The following is an 18984-nucleotide window of genomic DNA, read 5'->3' on the forward strand; positions in this document are numbered from 1 at the left end:
CCCCTTGAAAGCGCATGGACTCCTGATAAACTGAGCTAAGGGAAACCAACTACTGCTGAGGCTCTAAGCTATTCCTGCCTATCAGAAGACGTCTTAATGCATCCCTCGAGCCAGCCCTGGGCCTGCACTTTACAGCAGTGTGCAGACCTACTTAGGAGATCAAACAGACTTGAACAGCCACCTTTGCAGAACTAGATGATGATGAACGGAATCCTCTGTAAGGATTGAGTTCACAGGTGTCAATTACATGGTTTTTTTTTCTCACCATAGTTTATAGATTCATGGAAATTGCAAAATATTTAGATGCACTTTGGGGACAGATAATTTATGGCATGAAATATCACCTAGCTTGTATCAGTGCGAAACCATTTCCTCCTCCTCCATCAACACCTTCTGACACTCATTCCCTTCCTCAGTCATTCTGTTCCTCCAGATTGTTGACTCGTCTCAGAACCTCAGGAACCCCTTTAGCTGCCCTAAAAATGCTCTGCGTCCTGAGGTAGGCACAACTAGACCCCCCTGAAACCAAGGCCCCCGATGTCCATCAAAGCAGTTGATGCCACCTCATTCATCGTTACAGAGGAGCTTCCATCTGCTGTTTAGTGCAGATTGAAACCTTAGTTGTCCACCACTTCCTGAAGCTCACCGCATCCCTCAAGATTCAGGGACTGATTTTGATTTCGGCGGATGGGGCACTCCATCACTATAGTGACGGACTAACCAGTCTGCTGAAATCTAAATCAGGCCCTCAGTTCAGGCACTACAGCTCCGGACAGCACTGTCCGCATCCTGCTGCCCCCGGCATATATTACTAGCAGGGATTCCCCAATCTCCCGCTACGCATTATTCAACCAGAGCAGTGCCTGATTCTGCCTCCCTTATGCAAAGAGGCTGGGTACACTGACTGCTGTTGCCTGCACCGCCGCCGCAGTGCTGGTGCAACGCCGATACAGCCGAGACAGTGGTGCAGCCTCCCGCTGTACTGGAGAGCTCCCCTGACCGGAGGCCTGGCGTCGCACTCGGAGAGGTGCCACCAGCTCAGCACCTCTGATCCTGGACCTGCCTGCGATCCTTGCTGCCACCTGTGAGAACAAGTGTGTGGCACTCATCATGCTGTACAAGTCACTAGATTCATAAAGAACAAGTAAGAAACATAACCGTCAGCATATAAAATCCCATAAGTAAAGTTGCTGAAAGTCCATAAATAAGCACATATATAGTTCCTTGGTATTATCCAGTCCTTGTGAATTTATTCTCGAATGCTCCAGGTTCAAATAAGTAATGAAATTTCCTCAGTGGGATGCATCACATACAGGTAATCGAATAAACAAATCCTCCAGTATTCCGTTGATATGGTTAATGGGCACACAGCCAACACGTGTTTCGTCTCCGGGCAATCACCCCAAATGACTTCTTCAGGGCTCTAGTCCAGTAACGAACGGCGTTATATCTGTAATCCTCGAACAAAACATCCAGTGCCGACAATATCCAAATCCACAATAACGATATGGTGTTCGTAGGGAAATATCGGGTCTCTACAAATTGCGAGTACACTTACTACTGCCACCTGGCTTTTGGTACTTACTGCTTCGTGGTGGCTTAGACTGTGGAGGGCCACCCGCGCTGGAGTCCTTGGTGGCCTCTTTCAGTGCCGATGCTGAAGAGTGGTGAGTCACCGCTTGGGCCCGGGGCAGATGAGAGGCCAGACCCGCTCCCTCCATTGATTATTTTCACCTCCTGCCTGAAGCCCGGGCTGGACTAGTCATCCCCTGGCCCTGTATTACATGCCGCTCCCGGCTCCACCTTCTTTTGTGCCTGATGCAGTGACTACATTTCCTTATGTGCCGGTTACATGGATTGATTGAGCTGACCTCATGGTCTCCCCATACACTGATGGACTGGTACCCTTGCCTCTTTCTGGACCTATTGAACATATAGCTGAAATATAAGGTATTGCAACTTGGCTCGGACTCATTGATTGTGCCTCTGCGGTGGTTTCGCTCCTAAGTTTGACACCATACTTTGCGCCTTGTGCCCATTGTATTCCTTCTTTACCAGCTTATGAGGCGGCACTATGAGGGTTCATCTGCACCACAAAAATTGCCTGCCTCCCTCTCTCACCTAGACGTATGAAGCCTGTGCAGTCAAAATAGGCCAAGGAGATCATAAGCAGAGACAGCTCACCTTTGATGCAGTGCAGACCATGCAACAACAGCCCTCTCCTTCTGCTGCTGGGGAACCCCCTTGCGAGGCAGACAATGATCCCCCCTCTTGAGGACATTGCTGCAAATATGGCCGAAATGCGAGCTGGCTTCAAGGCCATAGACACAAGATTTGATGCATTGACTAACCAACTGGATCGCATGGATGCCTCGACGGCCACACTACCAGAATTGATGGGGTAGAACACAGGATCTCAGAGATTGAAGACAGGAGTGCAGAGGTATTGAAAAACCTTGAAAGAGTTGAGTGAATCGTTAAAACAACTGCTGCAAAAAAATGAATATTTGGAAGCGAGGTCCTGCCACAGTAATATGCGGATCACTGAGCTAGCAGAGACCAACAACACTGGTTTTATGGAGCTATTTTTTTTAAAACTCTTGGTAGAACTTTTTGGCAGAGACTTCTTCACTGATACCTTTGTTGTTGAGAAAGCACACGGACCGCTTGGGCCATGACCTATACCTGGGGCACCACCATGGCTGATCATGACCAGACTTCTCACTTCCAAAGAACAGGACAAAGCCCTTCACCTTGCTCGGGAGAAGAGTCCACTGCTGTATCAGGGCGCCATGCTGTCACTGTTCGTAAATTACACTCAACTAGTCCAGGATGCACGGCATAAATTCACCGATTTAAAAGCACGGTTCAGAAGTGAGGCATCGATTATGGTATGCTCTACCCGGTGTGTCTTCAAGTGGAGAATGGATGGTCGACATTATGGGTCTGATTTAGAGTTTGGTGGAGGGAGTTACTCCATCACAAACGCGACGGATACCCCATCTACCATGTTACAATCCCATAATAGACTATGGAGTAGGTAATACAGCGGACGGGATATCGGTCACGTTTGTGATGGAGTAACCCCTCTGGCATACTCTAAATCAGACCCTGTGGGTTTAGTACCCCAGCAGATGCGGTCAGCTTTTGCAAGCAACATGGAATTGGTGGAGCCGCGCCAGGACGATTATCACCTTCTGGTTCTGCTACTGTTGCTGCACCAAATCCCCAGGTTGAGACTTAACCCTGCGTAGCCGTATTTACTGAAGAGACACTTATCACGGCACACGGACTGCACTTGTCCTTCTCAATGGGGCTCTAAGCACTATTGTTCTCACTACAGCTCACATTCGCATGTAGTCAGTATTCTAATACACAGTGTACTGTTTCTGTTGTAAGGGTGTGTTTTGGACCCCGAGTGGCGTTACCTACTGGTAATGGGGAGGCTAGCTGGTAAATCCATGTTACTAGTGAATGTGTATGCACCGAACACTGATACCCCTGAGTTTATGAACTCTCCGCTCTGATTAATCGCCACCCGGCTGATTATGTACTAATGGGTGGAGACTTTAACGTCACGTGCTCCTAGCGTAGACTCCACCGGCTCCACTTCAATAACTAAGCCACACTATAGGGCCCCTGCAGAACTCCGATACCTTCCAGATCACTGATGCGTGGCGCTCTTGACACCCAAAGGAGAGAGACTATATATTTCACTCTGCCCCACATGATGTTTTGATCCGTATTGTTTATTGATACGTTTCCCACGGAGCGCTGTTGTCGCTTGCTGAAGTCACCCACTTACCTCGCATGCTCTCCAATTACACCCCATCACAACCACATTACTTGTACCCTGCACCACTCTATTGCGATACAGGCGTTTTCCCGGTAATGCCCTCCTTAATGACGTTTTCCGCAAGGAAGTCCGAGATGCTATAATTTAATAGTTTGCTACCAATACTGGGACTGTGCAGCCATACTATACGCCTCGCTCTGTTGATGGAACCGGGTATATTCCACACTGTTCCACCTCAATTAACCTTCAATTAATTTTTCGGTCATTAACCAGATCTCCTCCTCTATTCCTGCAGCAGGTGAGCTTTAAGATGCTGAAAAAGCATTTGATTCTCTTGAATGGCCCTTCCTTCCTGCCTCGCTAACCAAATCAGGAACTCCAAATGGCTTCAGAAAACTTATTATGTTGATTTATAAGACCCCACCCTGCCTGTCTTCAGGTAAATGGCACACTCTCTGAACCCTTTTCTTTAATGAGAGGCACCAGGCAGGGTTGCCCACTCTCACCCCTGCTATTAATCGGTGCCATGGACCCTCTGGTCAGACATCTAGAGGAACGACACCTGGAGAGGGGCCTTGGATTCCCCTCCAGCATGTTATTGGTGTCTCTGTGTGCAGATGATGTGCTGCTGTTTGTGTGCGAACCCCCCACACACTAATCTTCACCCTCTCGCTTGAGAGGTGATGAGTTCTGGAACCTTTTCTGGTCTAACTATTAACTGGAATAAATCTGAGATATTTCCTCTTTCGGAGGCCATGACACCACGCAGAGACAATGATGTGCGGACTCTCCCAAATATCTGGGCATATACATTCAGAGGGACAGAACGGAGGTCATACAGCATAACGATGGCCCAGCTGAAGACAAGCTCACGGCCAAAATTAAGTTGCCACCAACAATGTATAGCCATCATTAAAATGGTGGCTCCACCACGATTTCTTTATCTGTTTTTAAATATACCTATCACCTTGACCAATAGTTTTTTTGAGACATTGAGAGGGCTACTCACCCGGCTGATATGTGCTGGTGGCCAACCCGAATTTGATGGGACACAGTGACAGTCCCCTATGGCTGTAGGGTTTTTGGGGTCCCTGACCTACAGTTATACTATTTAGTGGCCCAATGGCATTTTGCACATTACTGGTGCCACCTGAATGCTAGACTGCTGTATCTCAAACCTGAGTGGGCTCAGGTGCCAAACTCTCCCCTTTCTTCTCTACGGCAGCGTTTTCTACCTCAGAACCCTGCTGAAATACAGAGGTTATCTTCCACTTTCTGGGCCTGGTCCAAACGTTTAAGCTATTTACGTGGACAAATCCTATACTCCCCACAAATACCCCTTATTAACAACCCTTGGCTTCATCTTACTCAAGAACATCTGGTGCAACGATCCCTTTCCGCTCGTAACCTACGGGTTGGTGACTTATTCGTCAATGGCACCCTCAAGCCCAGCTCCACTATGACAGGCGAGGGACGCTCAACTCCTATAGATGGGTTTATATTCCACTATTTACATAGTACCCTCCGCAACACCTTACCGGCATACTCTGAGGAACCTCCAGATTTCCCTCCACTTACATTAGCGATCGCTACCCCAGATGGCTGCCACCCTCTATCTAGGCTCCCTCGCACTTCTCTACAGATGCGACCAGTCGGTGTGGAGAGATCCTGGATAAGACCTGTATTATTGTTGCACTCAAACCAAACTTGTTTCTAATAATCACCATCACAAGCTTTTACACTAAGTTTTTACACAGAACATACACAACCCCCAAGGTCCTAGCCAAACTTGACCCTACTAGACCCAATCATTGCCCCCAAGTGTAGAGCAGAGCAGGCAAACTTTGCTAACTTAGAACTGTGTGACGATCATATCATACTTGGAGGGGATCTATGGTACACTGTCTCTTATGCTTGAGCAAACACTTGATCTGGATCCACTGATGGCCTTATTAGGGCACATCAAGCCGTTATCTCCCGGACTAAGACGCTTCACAGCCATTGCACTGCTTTTAGCCAAAAGGCAAGTGGCACTCCACTGAGGGGGAAATGTGCTCCCTACTATATCTGCTTGGCTACGGGATGTGTCATACTGCGATACAAATTCTGAGCTCTCTGCTTCCCTGCAGCCGATACCTTCCACACCCAAGGATATCTGGAAGCCGCTTAGAGACTATCTGCTAACAACAGAACACGCAGCGGCACGTGAAGATGCGGAATAACATCTTAGTGCAACTGAGCATGCCCCATGGACAGGCTCTCTCATTGTCCAGTCTGTGTCCCTCGAAATGAGAGGGATACACCACTTGCTATCCACTGTCTGCTTTTGGGATTGTGGACTCCTTTTTCTCGTTTTCTTCTTTTTTCATTTCCACCCCCTTGCTGTTTCCCCCATTATACTTCTCCATGTGCTTTGTGAGTGTTGAATGTTTTATGTTTAAGACTTGTCGCTTCTTTGTTCTTTTCATGCAAATAAAATGGATAAAGTTTTAGTTTTTTTTTTAAAAAGCCATGCACATGTATGTGCACATGGCCGGTGCTGTGAAACTGCGAATGGCCCATTAAATAGAGCAGTAAGTAGAAGCACAATCTGATGAAATTTGACATACACCTAGGAAAGTCTTCTGGAATATATTGGTTTTTGATGTCACAATTAGAGTTTTATAAAATTCCAAATAAAACTACAAACAGTCCCTCCGAAGTTACTTTAGCAAGATGTGGTAATCTACCAGTAATTAGATCCTATGTACACACTATGATACTTTACTGGACAGAGTGTTTCTAAATACTTGATTTATGACTCAGTCCTAAGTGTTAGGAAATAAAGTGCTTTAGGGGCTGCTTTGAAAGCCTCCTCTTGCCTCACTTACCAATTGTCATCTGTTTGCTTTGGCAAAGCACCCCAGTGAGTGGACCACATGTCAGAGAGTGACCTCATCACAGAGTAAAAACTCAATGGAGAACACCAGCCAAATGACCTCAGGCTGATGAAACTGCATTTTGGTGAATTTCCAAAATGAAGGAAAACATTTCCTTGAAAAATGTGAAGGTATTAGGCAAACATACTCCAGAAAGTAGAATAAGGGGCAGGAGCGCTGTAGAAGGGCGAGACGTCACACAAGAGCATAGAGTGGGATGGAGTTGGTAATAAGCGAAAGGTAAGTAAGAGACACTGATGTAAGTGGGGCTAGAGGGATGGCTGTGTGAACAAGATTACAGACAGAGGAATACCTACTAGGGTACAGTTTGGGGTATCGATACTAGGCTACAGGGTGGGAAAAGAGGCGCTACCGTCCACATCAGGATAAAGGTACTAAGATATATGGCAGAGTACATGTGTGATGGGGTAGAAGAGCTAGCTTGAACTTAGGGAAAGAGAAAAGAGGGAAGAGGTAATTAAGTTTCAATAAAAGAAAACAAGGAGTATGTGACAGAAAAAACAATATTTCTCTGATCGCCATCAAGTTAAAACCACAACTCTGGCCACACAACTAAGCTACCAGCCGTCCTCATGTATGGAAACCCTCAATAGTTGGAACTCTACACAAAACTAGAAACAATTTAGTAAAAAGTTATTAAAACTTAAAAAAATATACCTTGTTATGAAGGAATTAGATTTTTTTTTAGTAGAAGCATAATTCTAGCACCATTATATTGTTGAACCAAACAATCGTATTAATATTTCAACTTAAAAAACAGCTCATTACATTAAATTAATTAGAAAATATTTCTTAAAGTTGAAGTTCAAAATATGGGACATTGAATCTAAAGCTTTCACAGTGTTCATAAGTAAGAAACTCCTTACTGATAAAATCTACCACACGAAACTGTCAAACGCTGACCACATCGGTCCAGACAGTTTTGCCATACAATACCATATATTCTATCAAAACATGCCAAAATATACAAGGCAGATGTATGACAAAATATCAGGGATAGAAATATCACAATTCACAAATATCACATCAAAAATATCGAGAACGAAAATACTGAGTTTGCATACTTTGTATGCAAACCACAAAAATATTGAAAAAAACCTATTGAGAACCAGAATATAGTCACAAAAAAAGATAAAGATATTTCAATATAATTATATATAGCAATGGTTCCCAACCTGTGGTCCGAGGACCCCGGGGGGTCTGTGAAGCCTTCTCGGGGGGGGGGGGGGGGAGGGTCCGTGACTGCTTAGAACATTAACAAATATTAACAAATATTAACAAATTAGATCTCTAGCTTTCAGTAATGACTCAGTGGGGGGGGTCCACAGAAGTCAAAAGGTTGGGAACCACTGATATATAGCATCATATGTAATGTATCTGAAATGTTTAAATTTAAAAATGGAAATATTTTTAAAATTTAAACTAAATACACACACATATATATATATATATATATATATATATTCACTGAAAAAACAAAGGTTACAGTGACGTTGTAGTAAGGTTCTGAATTCACTCACACAAAACCATATAAACTCACCTGCCATATTAGAGTGCCTCCTTTCCTGCATGATGCAGCACTCTCAGCCGGAAAGGGTAATGCTTTGGCTCAACCCGATCCTCCCATGTGTCTGGAAAAAGCTATACCTCTATGATGAGTTCGAATAAGAGTGAAAAATGCACCAGGGGTGACTTCTATTCATTCCGGGTTGGCTTAGATGGTATTTTACTGAGCCAAAGCTGTAATACTGTGACTAGATGGTGAAAGACTCCTGCAAGTGTTCAGCACAGCACGGATGACCCTAGCTAATCCTATACGTAAAGACTTCGCTGTAAAATTGGCAAGACACTTAGCCACTTTCTAGCTCGACATGGATGGCTCTGTGCTAATCCTATGCTTAAAAACTCTGCTAGTAAAACAGATATGAGGCAAACAGATTCAGAGAGTCAGTGGCATTGTAGTGTGCTCTGTAGAGGAGCTTCTCTCCAACAAAACATGGGAACTACCCAGAGTTCCCTGCCATATATATATATATATATATATATATATATATACACACACATACATATACACACACACACACACAAACATAAAAAATGAACGCAGTATGCAAATACTTAAACCTATTGCATTAAAATGATTAATAGTCAAAAACAAAACAAAAAAAACAAAACATCAAATGTTATTAAAATATAAAATTAAAGCAAAAGCAAGTCAAAACAGTGATACAAAATGTATGATTTTTATTAGTAATCTAACAATTAAAAATAAATATTAACAGTGCTAACTAGCTAACTAAACAATAGTACTGAAAGGGTTGGACTTTAAAATAGTCAAATTTACTTTTCCAGCTTCATTGCGAGGAACCGCAGGGAAAATGTTGGACTCTGGAGGGGCTGGATTACTATTCCGACTCCTTTCTGCATAACATTTGGGAAAATACTGGGCTTTGTAATGGTCCGATTTATTATATCCACCTCAGCGTAAGCAAAATCAGGGAAAGTGCAAAACTTTATGCAACTATTTAAATGAAAATCAAAATTAAACAATTCCACATATGAAAAATAAAAATATATATTTATTAAAAACACATTAAATAAAAAAAATGTTTACAAATAAAACAGAAAATATTAAAAAATGTAATACACTTCCCTTGCTATTACCCAAAAGAACACGTACCATCAATCAGAAATTAATCAAAACAGCATAAAAATTAAGCATTACAATTAAATCATTAAATAAAACAATTAAAACAATACATACATTGATTTAGAAATTTGATAAATAAAATGTTCAATTAATAAAAACAAATAACTAAAATAACTATTCATTCATTAAATGAAGAAACTTAAAGGATATTTCGGCCTCTATTTTCTGTCCCACAACATCTTTGACTTGACGACATTTTCATCACAATATTCTTGTATCAAAGTGTGTTTTTTTCTATGATATGTTGGGAGAACACCTTACAAGACAAGTCGTTCATGAACTACAAAATGTTTTTTTTTTTTTTAATTTAAACACTTTGGCAAAACCATAAATGGCGACTGCTTTTCTTAGGAAAAAACAAAGTATAAATTGTCCTTTGAAGGGCATTGAACGTATATAGCACCACAGGCCCTGATGGAGCGGGAGAGTACAAATATACAAACATACTATAGCCTTATGGCCCGCTGCGGAGGGCTATACCAGTTGTAAAGGGCCCTGAACACACGTTATAGGCCTGAGCCACAGGCTAGATCCTTTAACGAGGGTGAGGGCTTTTAACACGCAGTATAGCTTAAGGCAGAAGGGCTATAAGACTATTAGAACATTCCACACAGTGAGAGTAAAATGTTCTAAATTAAAAAGGAAGAAACAGGAAGTCAAACATTGGAATGCTGGAGCTCCGGGCTTATACCAGTCATTAGAAGCCCGGAGCACTCCATTGTCTTTGATGTTCTAATCCATTGTCTTCAATGGAGCTCTAAACATTCCAATGTTCAAACCACGGACTGGGTGAGACAGGCAGCTTGAACTAATGTTACAGCCCCGGGAACCATGCGAGTGCCCAGAGTGTGATTTGGTTATCATTACCACTGTTGTGTGTGAGGAAGGGCCATGACTCCTGAGAGACAAAGCCTCAGATATCCATGGCAGTGATGTTTCTGAAGATCAGCAGCTTGATAATTGCTAAGTGCAACTCAACGAGCCACTTGATGTCGAGATCCATGAGACAACACCCCAAGATGAACCGATGAGTCCCACAGGACACTCAGAAGTGCTGGGGCCTCAGAACCACAACTCCCAGGCCCACTTGCAGCAGGAGGCCACCATCGCTTCTTCCTTCCCACCTGGTGGCACATTTAATCAGACTTCTTCCCCGCTGCGTGGGACACTCATATCGGCAGGGCCGGGGGCCTCAGAACTACTACTCCCAGGCCCACTTGCGGCAGGAGGCCACCCTCGCTTCTTCCTTCGCGCCTGGTGGCACATTTAATCAGACTTCTTCCCCGCTGCGTGGGACACTCATATCGGCAGGGCGGGGGGCCTCAGAACTACTACTCCCAGGCCCACTTGCGGCAGGAGGCCACCCTCGCTTCTTCCTTCGCGCCTGGTGGCACATTTAATCAGACTTCTTCCCCGCTGCGTGGGACACTCATATCGGCAGGGCCGGGGGCCTCAGAACTACTACTCCCAGGCCCACTTGCAGCAGGAGGCCACCATCGCTTCTTAAATCAGGCTTCTTCCCCGCTGCGTGGGACGCACGCCTGGGTGAAGACCGGGCCAAGAGCCTTCCCTTGGTCATTTGGTAGGTTATGTGCTGATATTGTTCAATCTATATTCATTTTGCAGTACGTCCCACCTGTTTGACAGAAGATATGATGGGGAAACGCAAAGGCGCCCATGGGGTGGCAGACGTGCGATCTGGGGATTCCGGGCCGAAACTGATAACTAGTTACCTAACCTCTGTGATGGGTGCAATTGAATCTGAGATAGGGAGGGTAGAAGCCAGCTTGGGACCAACTTTAGAGAAGTGGCCAAAGTGAGAAAGGAGAGGCATTCCCTCCTGCAAAGACCTTTATGGCCAAACCAAGGAATCCTTGTGTTGCTCTGGACCAGGAGTTATTGATTGAGCCTATTTCCCTTACAGTCACTGATAGTCCCCATTTGAAAAGGACTAGGCAACTAGGCCCCCCTAATATTATAAGCTCCCCTCCAGGCCTAGTTTCGCCCTGCCTAAAGCCCACAATTTTACCTGGCAGGGATTTAACAGAGATAGAGTGGAAAGGGAAGGCCTCAATCAAAGACATTTAAAAAGGCCACTCATGAACGTGTTGTTAATAAGAAGCCACCTACTATCCCTGGTAATCAACTTACCCAGTTTGATAATTATTTTACTGACATAAGGCAATTGAGCTCTTTCGTTTTAAAAAAAAGTGGAATTGTTAAAAGGGAAAGTCAATGCCCTATTAGTGGCAGGGAAAACGTGAGACTTGTTACCTCTGTTGGGGGACAAATCCCAGCCTGAATCCATTAAGCTCACATATTTTCCATCCTCAACTGTCCCCCATAGATCAAAGATAAATCATGTGCAGGGACCTACCTCAAGAACCCCGAGTCCTGTAATTAAAGGACATACAAAAGAATTTGCCTATCAGCAGAGGGTGGAAGACCCATGGTCCGCAAGGGCCCTACACAGGCCATCTTCCCTGTGTCTCCAAATGCCCAAACTTCATACCTGAGGATTTCTCTGGCATGTGCCCCATATATTTTAATTCTGTAAAATGTACCTAGATTAGATTCTTCGCACACTGAGACTCACACGTCATTGTTAAACAAGGTCATGTATTGGGTTGGGAAGCTTTCGGGCTGGAAATCAGATCTTTCCAGAGAAATTCTAACTGTGAGAAGGGTACCATGGATTGGTTTAAGCAGGGGATTGCATTGTTATTAATTTTAGGAACTCGCAGCTAGTCAGCGCTTTGCACTACCATTTTTTAAACACCAACACTGGATTTAGGATCTATCAGAGTGCAACGATTGACATATTTTAATAGCAGTTGCCCTCAGGTTCAGCCACCTTGTTTTACCAATCTAGATAAGCAGACACCTTGTTGGCCCCCTAAATCCAATTTTCCTAATAGCCCTCTGCCTCTATCCAATAGCTTCGAGCCTTTGAATTTTTTGGAGCAATTAGACTGACCATCACTCACTGGAAGTGCCCGGAGGAGACCCGGAGACAGATAAGCCACATTTATTCAACCTGCAGTCCCCCGGAACATCAAATGCATCTGCTGTTGCAATTCCGGGGATTATTTCATGGAATGTGGCGGGATTAAAGACCAAACTGGGCAATCCCGACTGGCTAAAGCTTGTGGGCCAAGATTCATATATTTGCTGTCAAGAGACTTGGCTCATAGACCCCCCTCATATTAATGGTTTTACCACCTATTGTGTTCCTGCAATTAAGTCTCCCTTGGGAATGGCCAAGGGGGGCTTGGTCACATTTGTATCTGTACTCACAAAGGAGGTAGATGTACGTGTCATCGATATAACACCACATTACTTGGTTCTTCTTCTGAAACTAACTGAGCCGCATGACGTGTTGTTGATTAACTACTAGAATAACGTCTTGATTTGTCAGACACTAGGGTGATTGACAGTCTTGAGACTAGGGGCATAAGGCATTGAATGGAAGTAAGAAGGACCTTATGCTAATCTGGGCTGGAGATTGTAATGCCCACCTGTGTGAACCCGAATTTTTAGATTGTTGTGGGTTCTCTGATGAATACGATCGCCCTGTGCAGCATTTCAAACATTCCATTGATGGGAACGGGCTCAGCCGAATGATGGTGGCCTATTCTTTGTTTTTTCCAACTCCGGAGACTAAGGGGGTCGCTAAGTTTATGGGGGGGGGGAGGTGCTCACTCTACAATTGATTTTATTGCTTATTCTAAAGACCTTATCCCCTTTGTTGGGAAGTTTAGGGTGATGTTAACTTGCATGGGTGACCACATCCCCCTAATTCTAGAAACTAGAATGGGTTTGGATGAGGGCTTTGGCGCGGAGGTACAGCAGCCAGTGTTGAAACTTAATGACCAGAAAGGTCCGGCCATTAAGTGGGAACATTTTTTATAAATACAGCTTTCATAGAGATTTGATGACGAGTAAGAAGAAAGAGGTCATGATCGCATTGGGGGGGGAGCACACCCCCGCAAATAAAATTATTGAGGCATTTTCTGCCTTGACAAGTTATATGGCAGGCAAGCTTCAGCGTCCAAGTATTAATACAGACAGAGGCCCTCGCTGGTTTACCCATGCATGCACGTCCGCCCTCAAAGACCTAACGAAGACAATTAGCTCTGTCCCACGCAATCATCACACTATTAAAGTAGCAAGAAGGATATATAAGGCCACTCTTGCTGCCAGGAAGAATGAATTAAGGGAGAATGCCTGGGTTGAGCTTATTGAAACAAGCAATAGTAAAGATGTGAAGGCTTTCTGGCAAGTGGTCAACTCCGCCCCACTGGAGGAGGGGGATAAAACTGTAATGGATACACAGTCAGCGCCCCAGCTCAAGTATGGGTTGAAACCCTTTTCTGAAATCTTTAAAACAGAGAGTAAAGTCCCCCAGGAAAAAATGAATGGCCCCATGGTGGGAAGAAACGTCTCTCTAGGTACAGCCTTTTGCAATTCAATGGAAGTATCTAACGTAATACAGGCTATCCAACATTGCCCTTTTGACAAAACACCTGGCTCGGACAGTATCCCAGCTGATGTACATAAAACCCTGCCAGAATTCTGGGGACCATTACTTACTAACGTTTCAAGACCTGCTACTACGAGACCATTAGTAGATACCCAGAGAGAGGTGATTGTCGTGCCTATTTTTAAGAAGGGGGACAGGGTGACCCACAATGTTATCGCCCCATCTCCCTTTTAGATAGTTTGGTTAAGATCTTAGGCCGAGTGGTATTAAGTAAATTGGAAAAATGGGCCATGGAGACCAATTGTTTATCAAAGGTACAGTATGGGTTTCGACCAGAGCTCGGCACAGTTGAGCAGACTCTTAACCTGACTCCGATAGTACAAAAATACACCAGGCCACAAAAAGGCTGTGTACACTTAACCTTTAAGGATCTGTCCTGTGCCTTTGACACAGTCGACAGATCCAAACTGTGGACTGTTATGTCAAACATAGGATGGACAAAGACAAAATCTCCTTACTCAGCAGGCTTTATGCCTGGACTCCTGCACAGGTCCGCATCAGTCACGAGGGCGATCTTACGGAATAATTCTCTTCCTTAAAGGGGGTCAGACAGGGATGTGTGTTGGCCCCCTTTCTTTTCCTTCTTTATATAAACGGCCTGGAAAACTTGTTTATGCATTATGGGGAAGGACCTGCCACTTATTAACTCCCAGTTCTGCTTTATGCGGACGATGCTGTCCTTAATTCAAGGACAGCAAACAACCTTCAATCCTTATTAAATACTTTCAATTTGTTTATGGGAAACCTTGGTCTTAAAATTAACAGAACCAAGTCATTTGTGATGAAGAGTGGCCCAGAGTTAACAAAAAGCAAAAAATGTGTTCTGTAAGGTGCAGAAATACTTAAGGTTCCTAATTTTACTTACTTTAGGGTTCCAACTGATGTTGATTTTAATCGGAAATTTTTAATTAGTGTTTGTGTCTTGCAGTTTCAAAGACCCATAGATGTTCTTTTTAGATTCTCAAAGAAGCTGGGGCATAAACCAATGAAGGAAATGCTGACTTTTTAAAAGCAAATGTTTTTCTATTGCATTGTTCGGAGCCGGGGTGTGGGGCTACACTGATTGTACGAGTCTCCAGGTAGTTGAAAACAAATTCTTAAGAAGGCTGTTAGCAGTCCCACAATCTACCCCGGCAGTGTTTTGTCATGATGAAGTAGGCCTGAGGGGTACAGCCGACCATATACGATTGCAACCTGTATTGCTTGGGCTAAAAGTCTAGCTAAATCCCAAAGCCCATCTGTGTAGATCAGTGATTATGGATTGTCTGTCACTGACTCGGTCGATGGATATACCTTGACTGAAATATGTCAATTCTATTTACTACTTGAAGTTAGTTAACGACACAGCCGGGGATCTGGAGAGGCCGCTGCTACAGCCATTACGCCCCAAGTTATATCTTAACATTATTTCCTCTGAGCAGCATACGTTTTTACTTACTAGACTACGTCAGAAGACTATACACTATTTATTAGCATTTCCCACTCAAGGCACTGGTTTAGGAAACTTCCGCCATGCTATTGCGATCGTAAATCGCCCCAAAGCACTTTGCACTTTGCCCTTTTCTGTAATTTATACATTGTGCCCAGGAGAAGGTTTTTACGTCCTGTAGTCTTGCCTACAGGCATTAGGACTAGCCACTTTGCCTATCCTTATTTACATAATCTGGGAAGTGAAGGGATAATACAGGCGCTGTTACATTTTATATATGCTGCTTTTCGTATTCAAAACTGTTATTAAATTCTGTAATCTGCTTTTTATACTGTTATTTATTGTATTTATGAGAATTATGTATGCAATTGATTGTCTCTCTTATGGTTCTTTTGAACCGAATAAAGTATTTGAATGAATGGATTCGAATCTATTGTCTTCAATGGAGCTCTCAACATTCCAATGTTCCACTCCATTGTATTCAATGGAGCTCTCAACATTCTAATGTTCCACTCCATTGTATGCAATGGAGCTCTCAACATTTCAATGTTCCAATCTATTGTCTTCAATGGAGCTCTCAACATTCCAGTGCTCTAATCTGCAGTGCAATGAATATCACCGCAAACCTTGTGGTTCATAAAGAACCGGCTGAAAGTAATGAGCCGTCAGCATGCTTCGAACTAAGATGTCCGGAACTATAATCTCCGTTATTCACCCTAGGTGTGCATGTCCTTCAGTTTTAACAAACAGTGTCCCAGTCTGACCAAATGCTTTGTTGGTCCCCTCGATGGACACAGGCAGCTAGAGCAGTTCAGGGGCGCTGCAGTGGCCTCGGTGGTCCGGGGTTGTAATTGCATCTACATCTAACCCTCCGTCCTGCAATCCTCAAATGCAGCGGGAGTGCTTAACATGCACAGCAATCTGGCTTCCTGGAAGTACTTGCTTTTTCTGGAGGCTGGGAAAGAACACTACACACGATGCAGGAACAGTCCCCCTCTGCCCTTAGAATTCAGCCACCTCTTTTATCCCTCATCGATGGCGTCTGTGCCCTCGCCCCCGTACAGCGCTCCGCTGTCTTTGGCTGGGTTCACGCTGTACAAACACCACATACATACACAGGGCTGGCTCTAGGGGGGCAGTGTGACCGGTGCAGCTGCACCTGGTGCTGACCTTGGGGAGAGCCTGTCTGAGGAATAACAGGGGGTTTAAAAAGCACTTGTTGTAGAGTTCCGTTTGTGTCCAGAATGTTTCAGACAACAATAAAAATGTCAAGATAAAGTGGATTAATATTCTTGCTGGAGAGAGACCAAAGTTTTGTCTAGTGGGTTAATATACATTCTGCAAAGAATGTCTACCATGCAGATCACAGAACTGTATTTTCTGTAGGTAGCTTGGTGGGTTACTGCTTTTGTCACGGAGATCCTTTTGTGCAGTTCATAAGTTACAATCCTAATATAGCACAGTGACAAACTAACTGTCACCAGAGAGCTGCATGCAAACTCCATGGTATAGCTGAGAAAGAGATGTTTTCCCCCAGTCTTCCGTTATCCTAACATTGCAAAAAGGGTTCATTTGGGTCGAATTACATTATTAGTAAGGCCATCCACTGTGGTATCTTTTAAATCCTGAGTTTGTGCTTCATTAGTGACATGTGGCTCCTACACCTTGTAATTCTCACTGTTTGATATAACATGTTCTATAGATTGATTTACACATGTATGATTCGTTGGCTCTTTATAATGTGTGCGTCATGTTAAGTGCTCTGAAACCCTACACTGCTATGAATAGTATTATAAAACAAATGAAATGCATTTGAGAGAGGGGTATGGCGAGATGAGGGGCACAGTTGGAGGGTGGTAGTGAGGGAATCCTATTGTCGTACCAGGCGCCACCAGCATTAAAGCCAGCCCTGTACATACATGTAATTCACAAATGTAGAGCTCATTTTTTTTAATCAAAATTCAGCTGTGAAGTGTTCTCTAAAATCTTCAGGACAATGAAAAAAAAAAAAATCTTTCCTTGGGAAGCAATCACTCCAGAATTGGTACATGGACATTTGGCCGGTTCAAGCATATACATTTCAAGTGTCATTATGAGTTGACATAGGGTAGAATTGTAAGTCTGGGGCAGTGCTTAATTTGTAGATAAAAACTTGCCGGTTGCCCAAAGCATTCCTATTAAACAGGCGGCTGCTGCAATTAAATGTGCAAACACAGAATACTGAGGGAGAGAATCCTGAAGCCGTCTTGGGCCTCTTCAATCCATGTACAGCCATTCCCTGCCCTTTCAGCTCACTCTTGCAGCTTTCTGCTTTCTCCCTTTGTGACTCTCTCTTCCTCCATCTTTGCCATAGATGTCTTTTGCTCACAGTAAATGCTTGAGGCAGAAATAGAAGTGCTGGCCCTCAAAAATAAATGCTGGTGCTCCGCACCGGAAACAACAAGCACAAATTAAGCACTGCTCTGTTGGCGGGTCAAGTCTACCAGGTGTCCCCTTTAAACTGAAGTCTGTTCTGAATCGAAGTTGTAGCAAGATTAGGACATTCCTTTCCGAAGAGGGTTTCCTAGAAGGTATCTGAGAAGGTCATGAAAGTCTGACACAGGGCAGCTGCCATTGCTTCGCCTTTTTTTGGAAGTTTTGTCAGGCATTGCTGGTCCAGAGGATGTGTTTGCAAATGAGAACCACGTGATTTTTTTTTTAACCCGTCTGTCTTTCAAAAACAGGAGGAAAAATACTTGTGTGCAGTAGCAAGATGGATACATTTAAATTCTCCCTGGCTGAATGCAGACAAACTCAAATTTTCTATTTTTAGAAGTTCTCTGATCTGGTCTCCTACTTGGTTGCCAGAGGCCTTTGGTATAACACCCCCTCACTAGCGACCGCTGCCCACACTTTGGGCATCATTGTCAGCGAAAAACTTACTTTTGAGCGCCACATAAACAAAGTCACCGAAACGTGTTTCATTTTCCTGAAAACCATGAGAAGGCTCATGGCGTTCCTTTCATGGACAGCCAGGGAACCTTTGTGTAGGCCCAATCTGCATTACGCTGCTGCAGTTCCCCATTTATCAGGACCCTGGATTTCCAGTGGACACTGGCGGGCTGCCAGGAAATGACGTCACCAACGTGGCCTTGGCCTCCAGAAGAGGAGCAGATCTGGGCAATCTGATCTCCGCCACAGAGCCCTTCGTGGTGCAACTCGGAGTAACTACCTCACTTCGCTGCCCTCTCACTGTGCACCAGCCGGTCCCTCCTCCTCCCACCTCAAACCCCAATGACTGGAAAGGTCCGCATGGGGGGAGGTTGGGGGTCGAGCATTCCCTCTGCTGTCAGCCTGATTGCACTCAGTCTTCAACTCCGCCATGAAAACAATCTTGCTAAATTTCGAAATGTTCTCAAGTCACCTCTACTCTCTACTGAGTATCTTTCCTCTCATCCCTTACCTCAGACATGGGGGGCCTGATTTGGTCTTTGGCGGATGGGTTACTCTGTCACAAACGTGAGGGATATCCCGTCCACTGTGTTATGATTTCCATAGGATATAATGGGATTGTAATACGGCGGACAG

At 44.2% G+C, this 18984-nt stretch overlaps 1 protein-coding gene across 2 annotated transcripts in view; it reads right to left on the reverse strand.

The window, feature by feature from the left end:
* ADGRD1 (adhesion G protein-coupled receptor D1) overlaps positions 1–18984 on the reverse strand; it is a 634610-nt gene that overhangs the window by 592124 nt on the left and 23502 nt on the right. The window lies entirely within an intron of this gene.

This window comes from Pleurodeles waltl, chromosome 11 (genome assembly GCF_031143425.1).
Source record: "Pleurodeles waltl isolate 20211129_DDA chromosome 11, aPleWal1.hap1.20221129, whole genome shotgun sequence".
In the NCBI taxonomy this organism is placed as follows: domain Eukaryota; kingdom Metazoa; phylum Chordata; class Amphibia; order Caudata; family Salamandridae; genus Pleurodeles; species Pleurodeles waltl.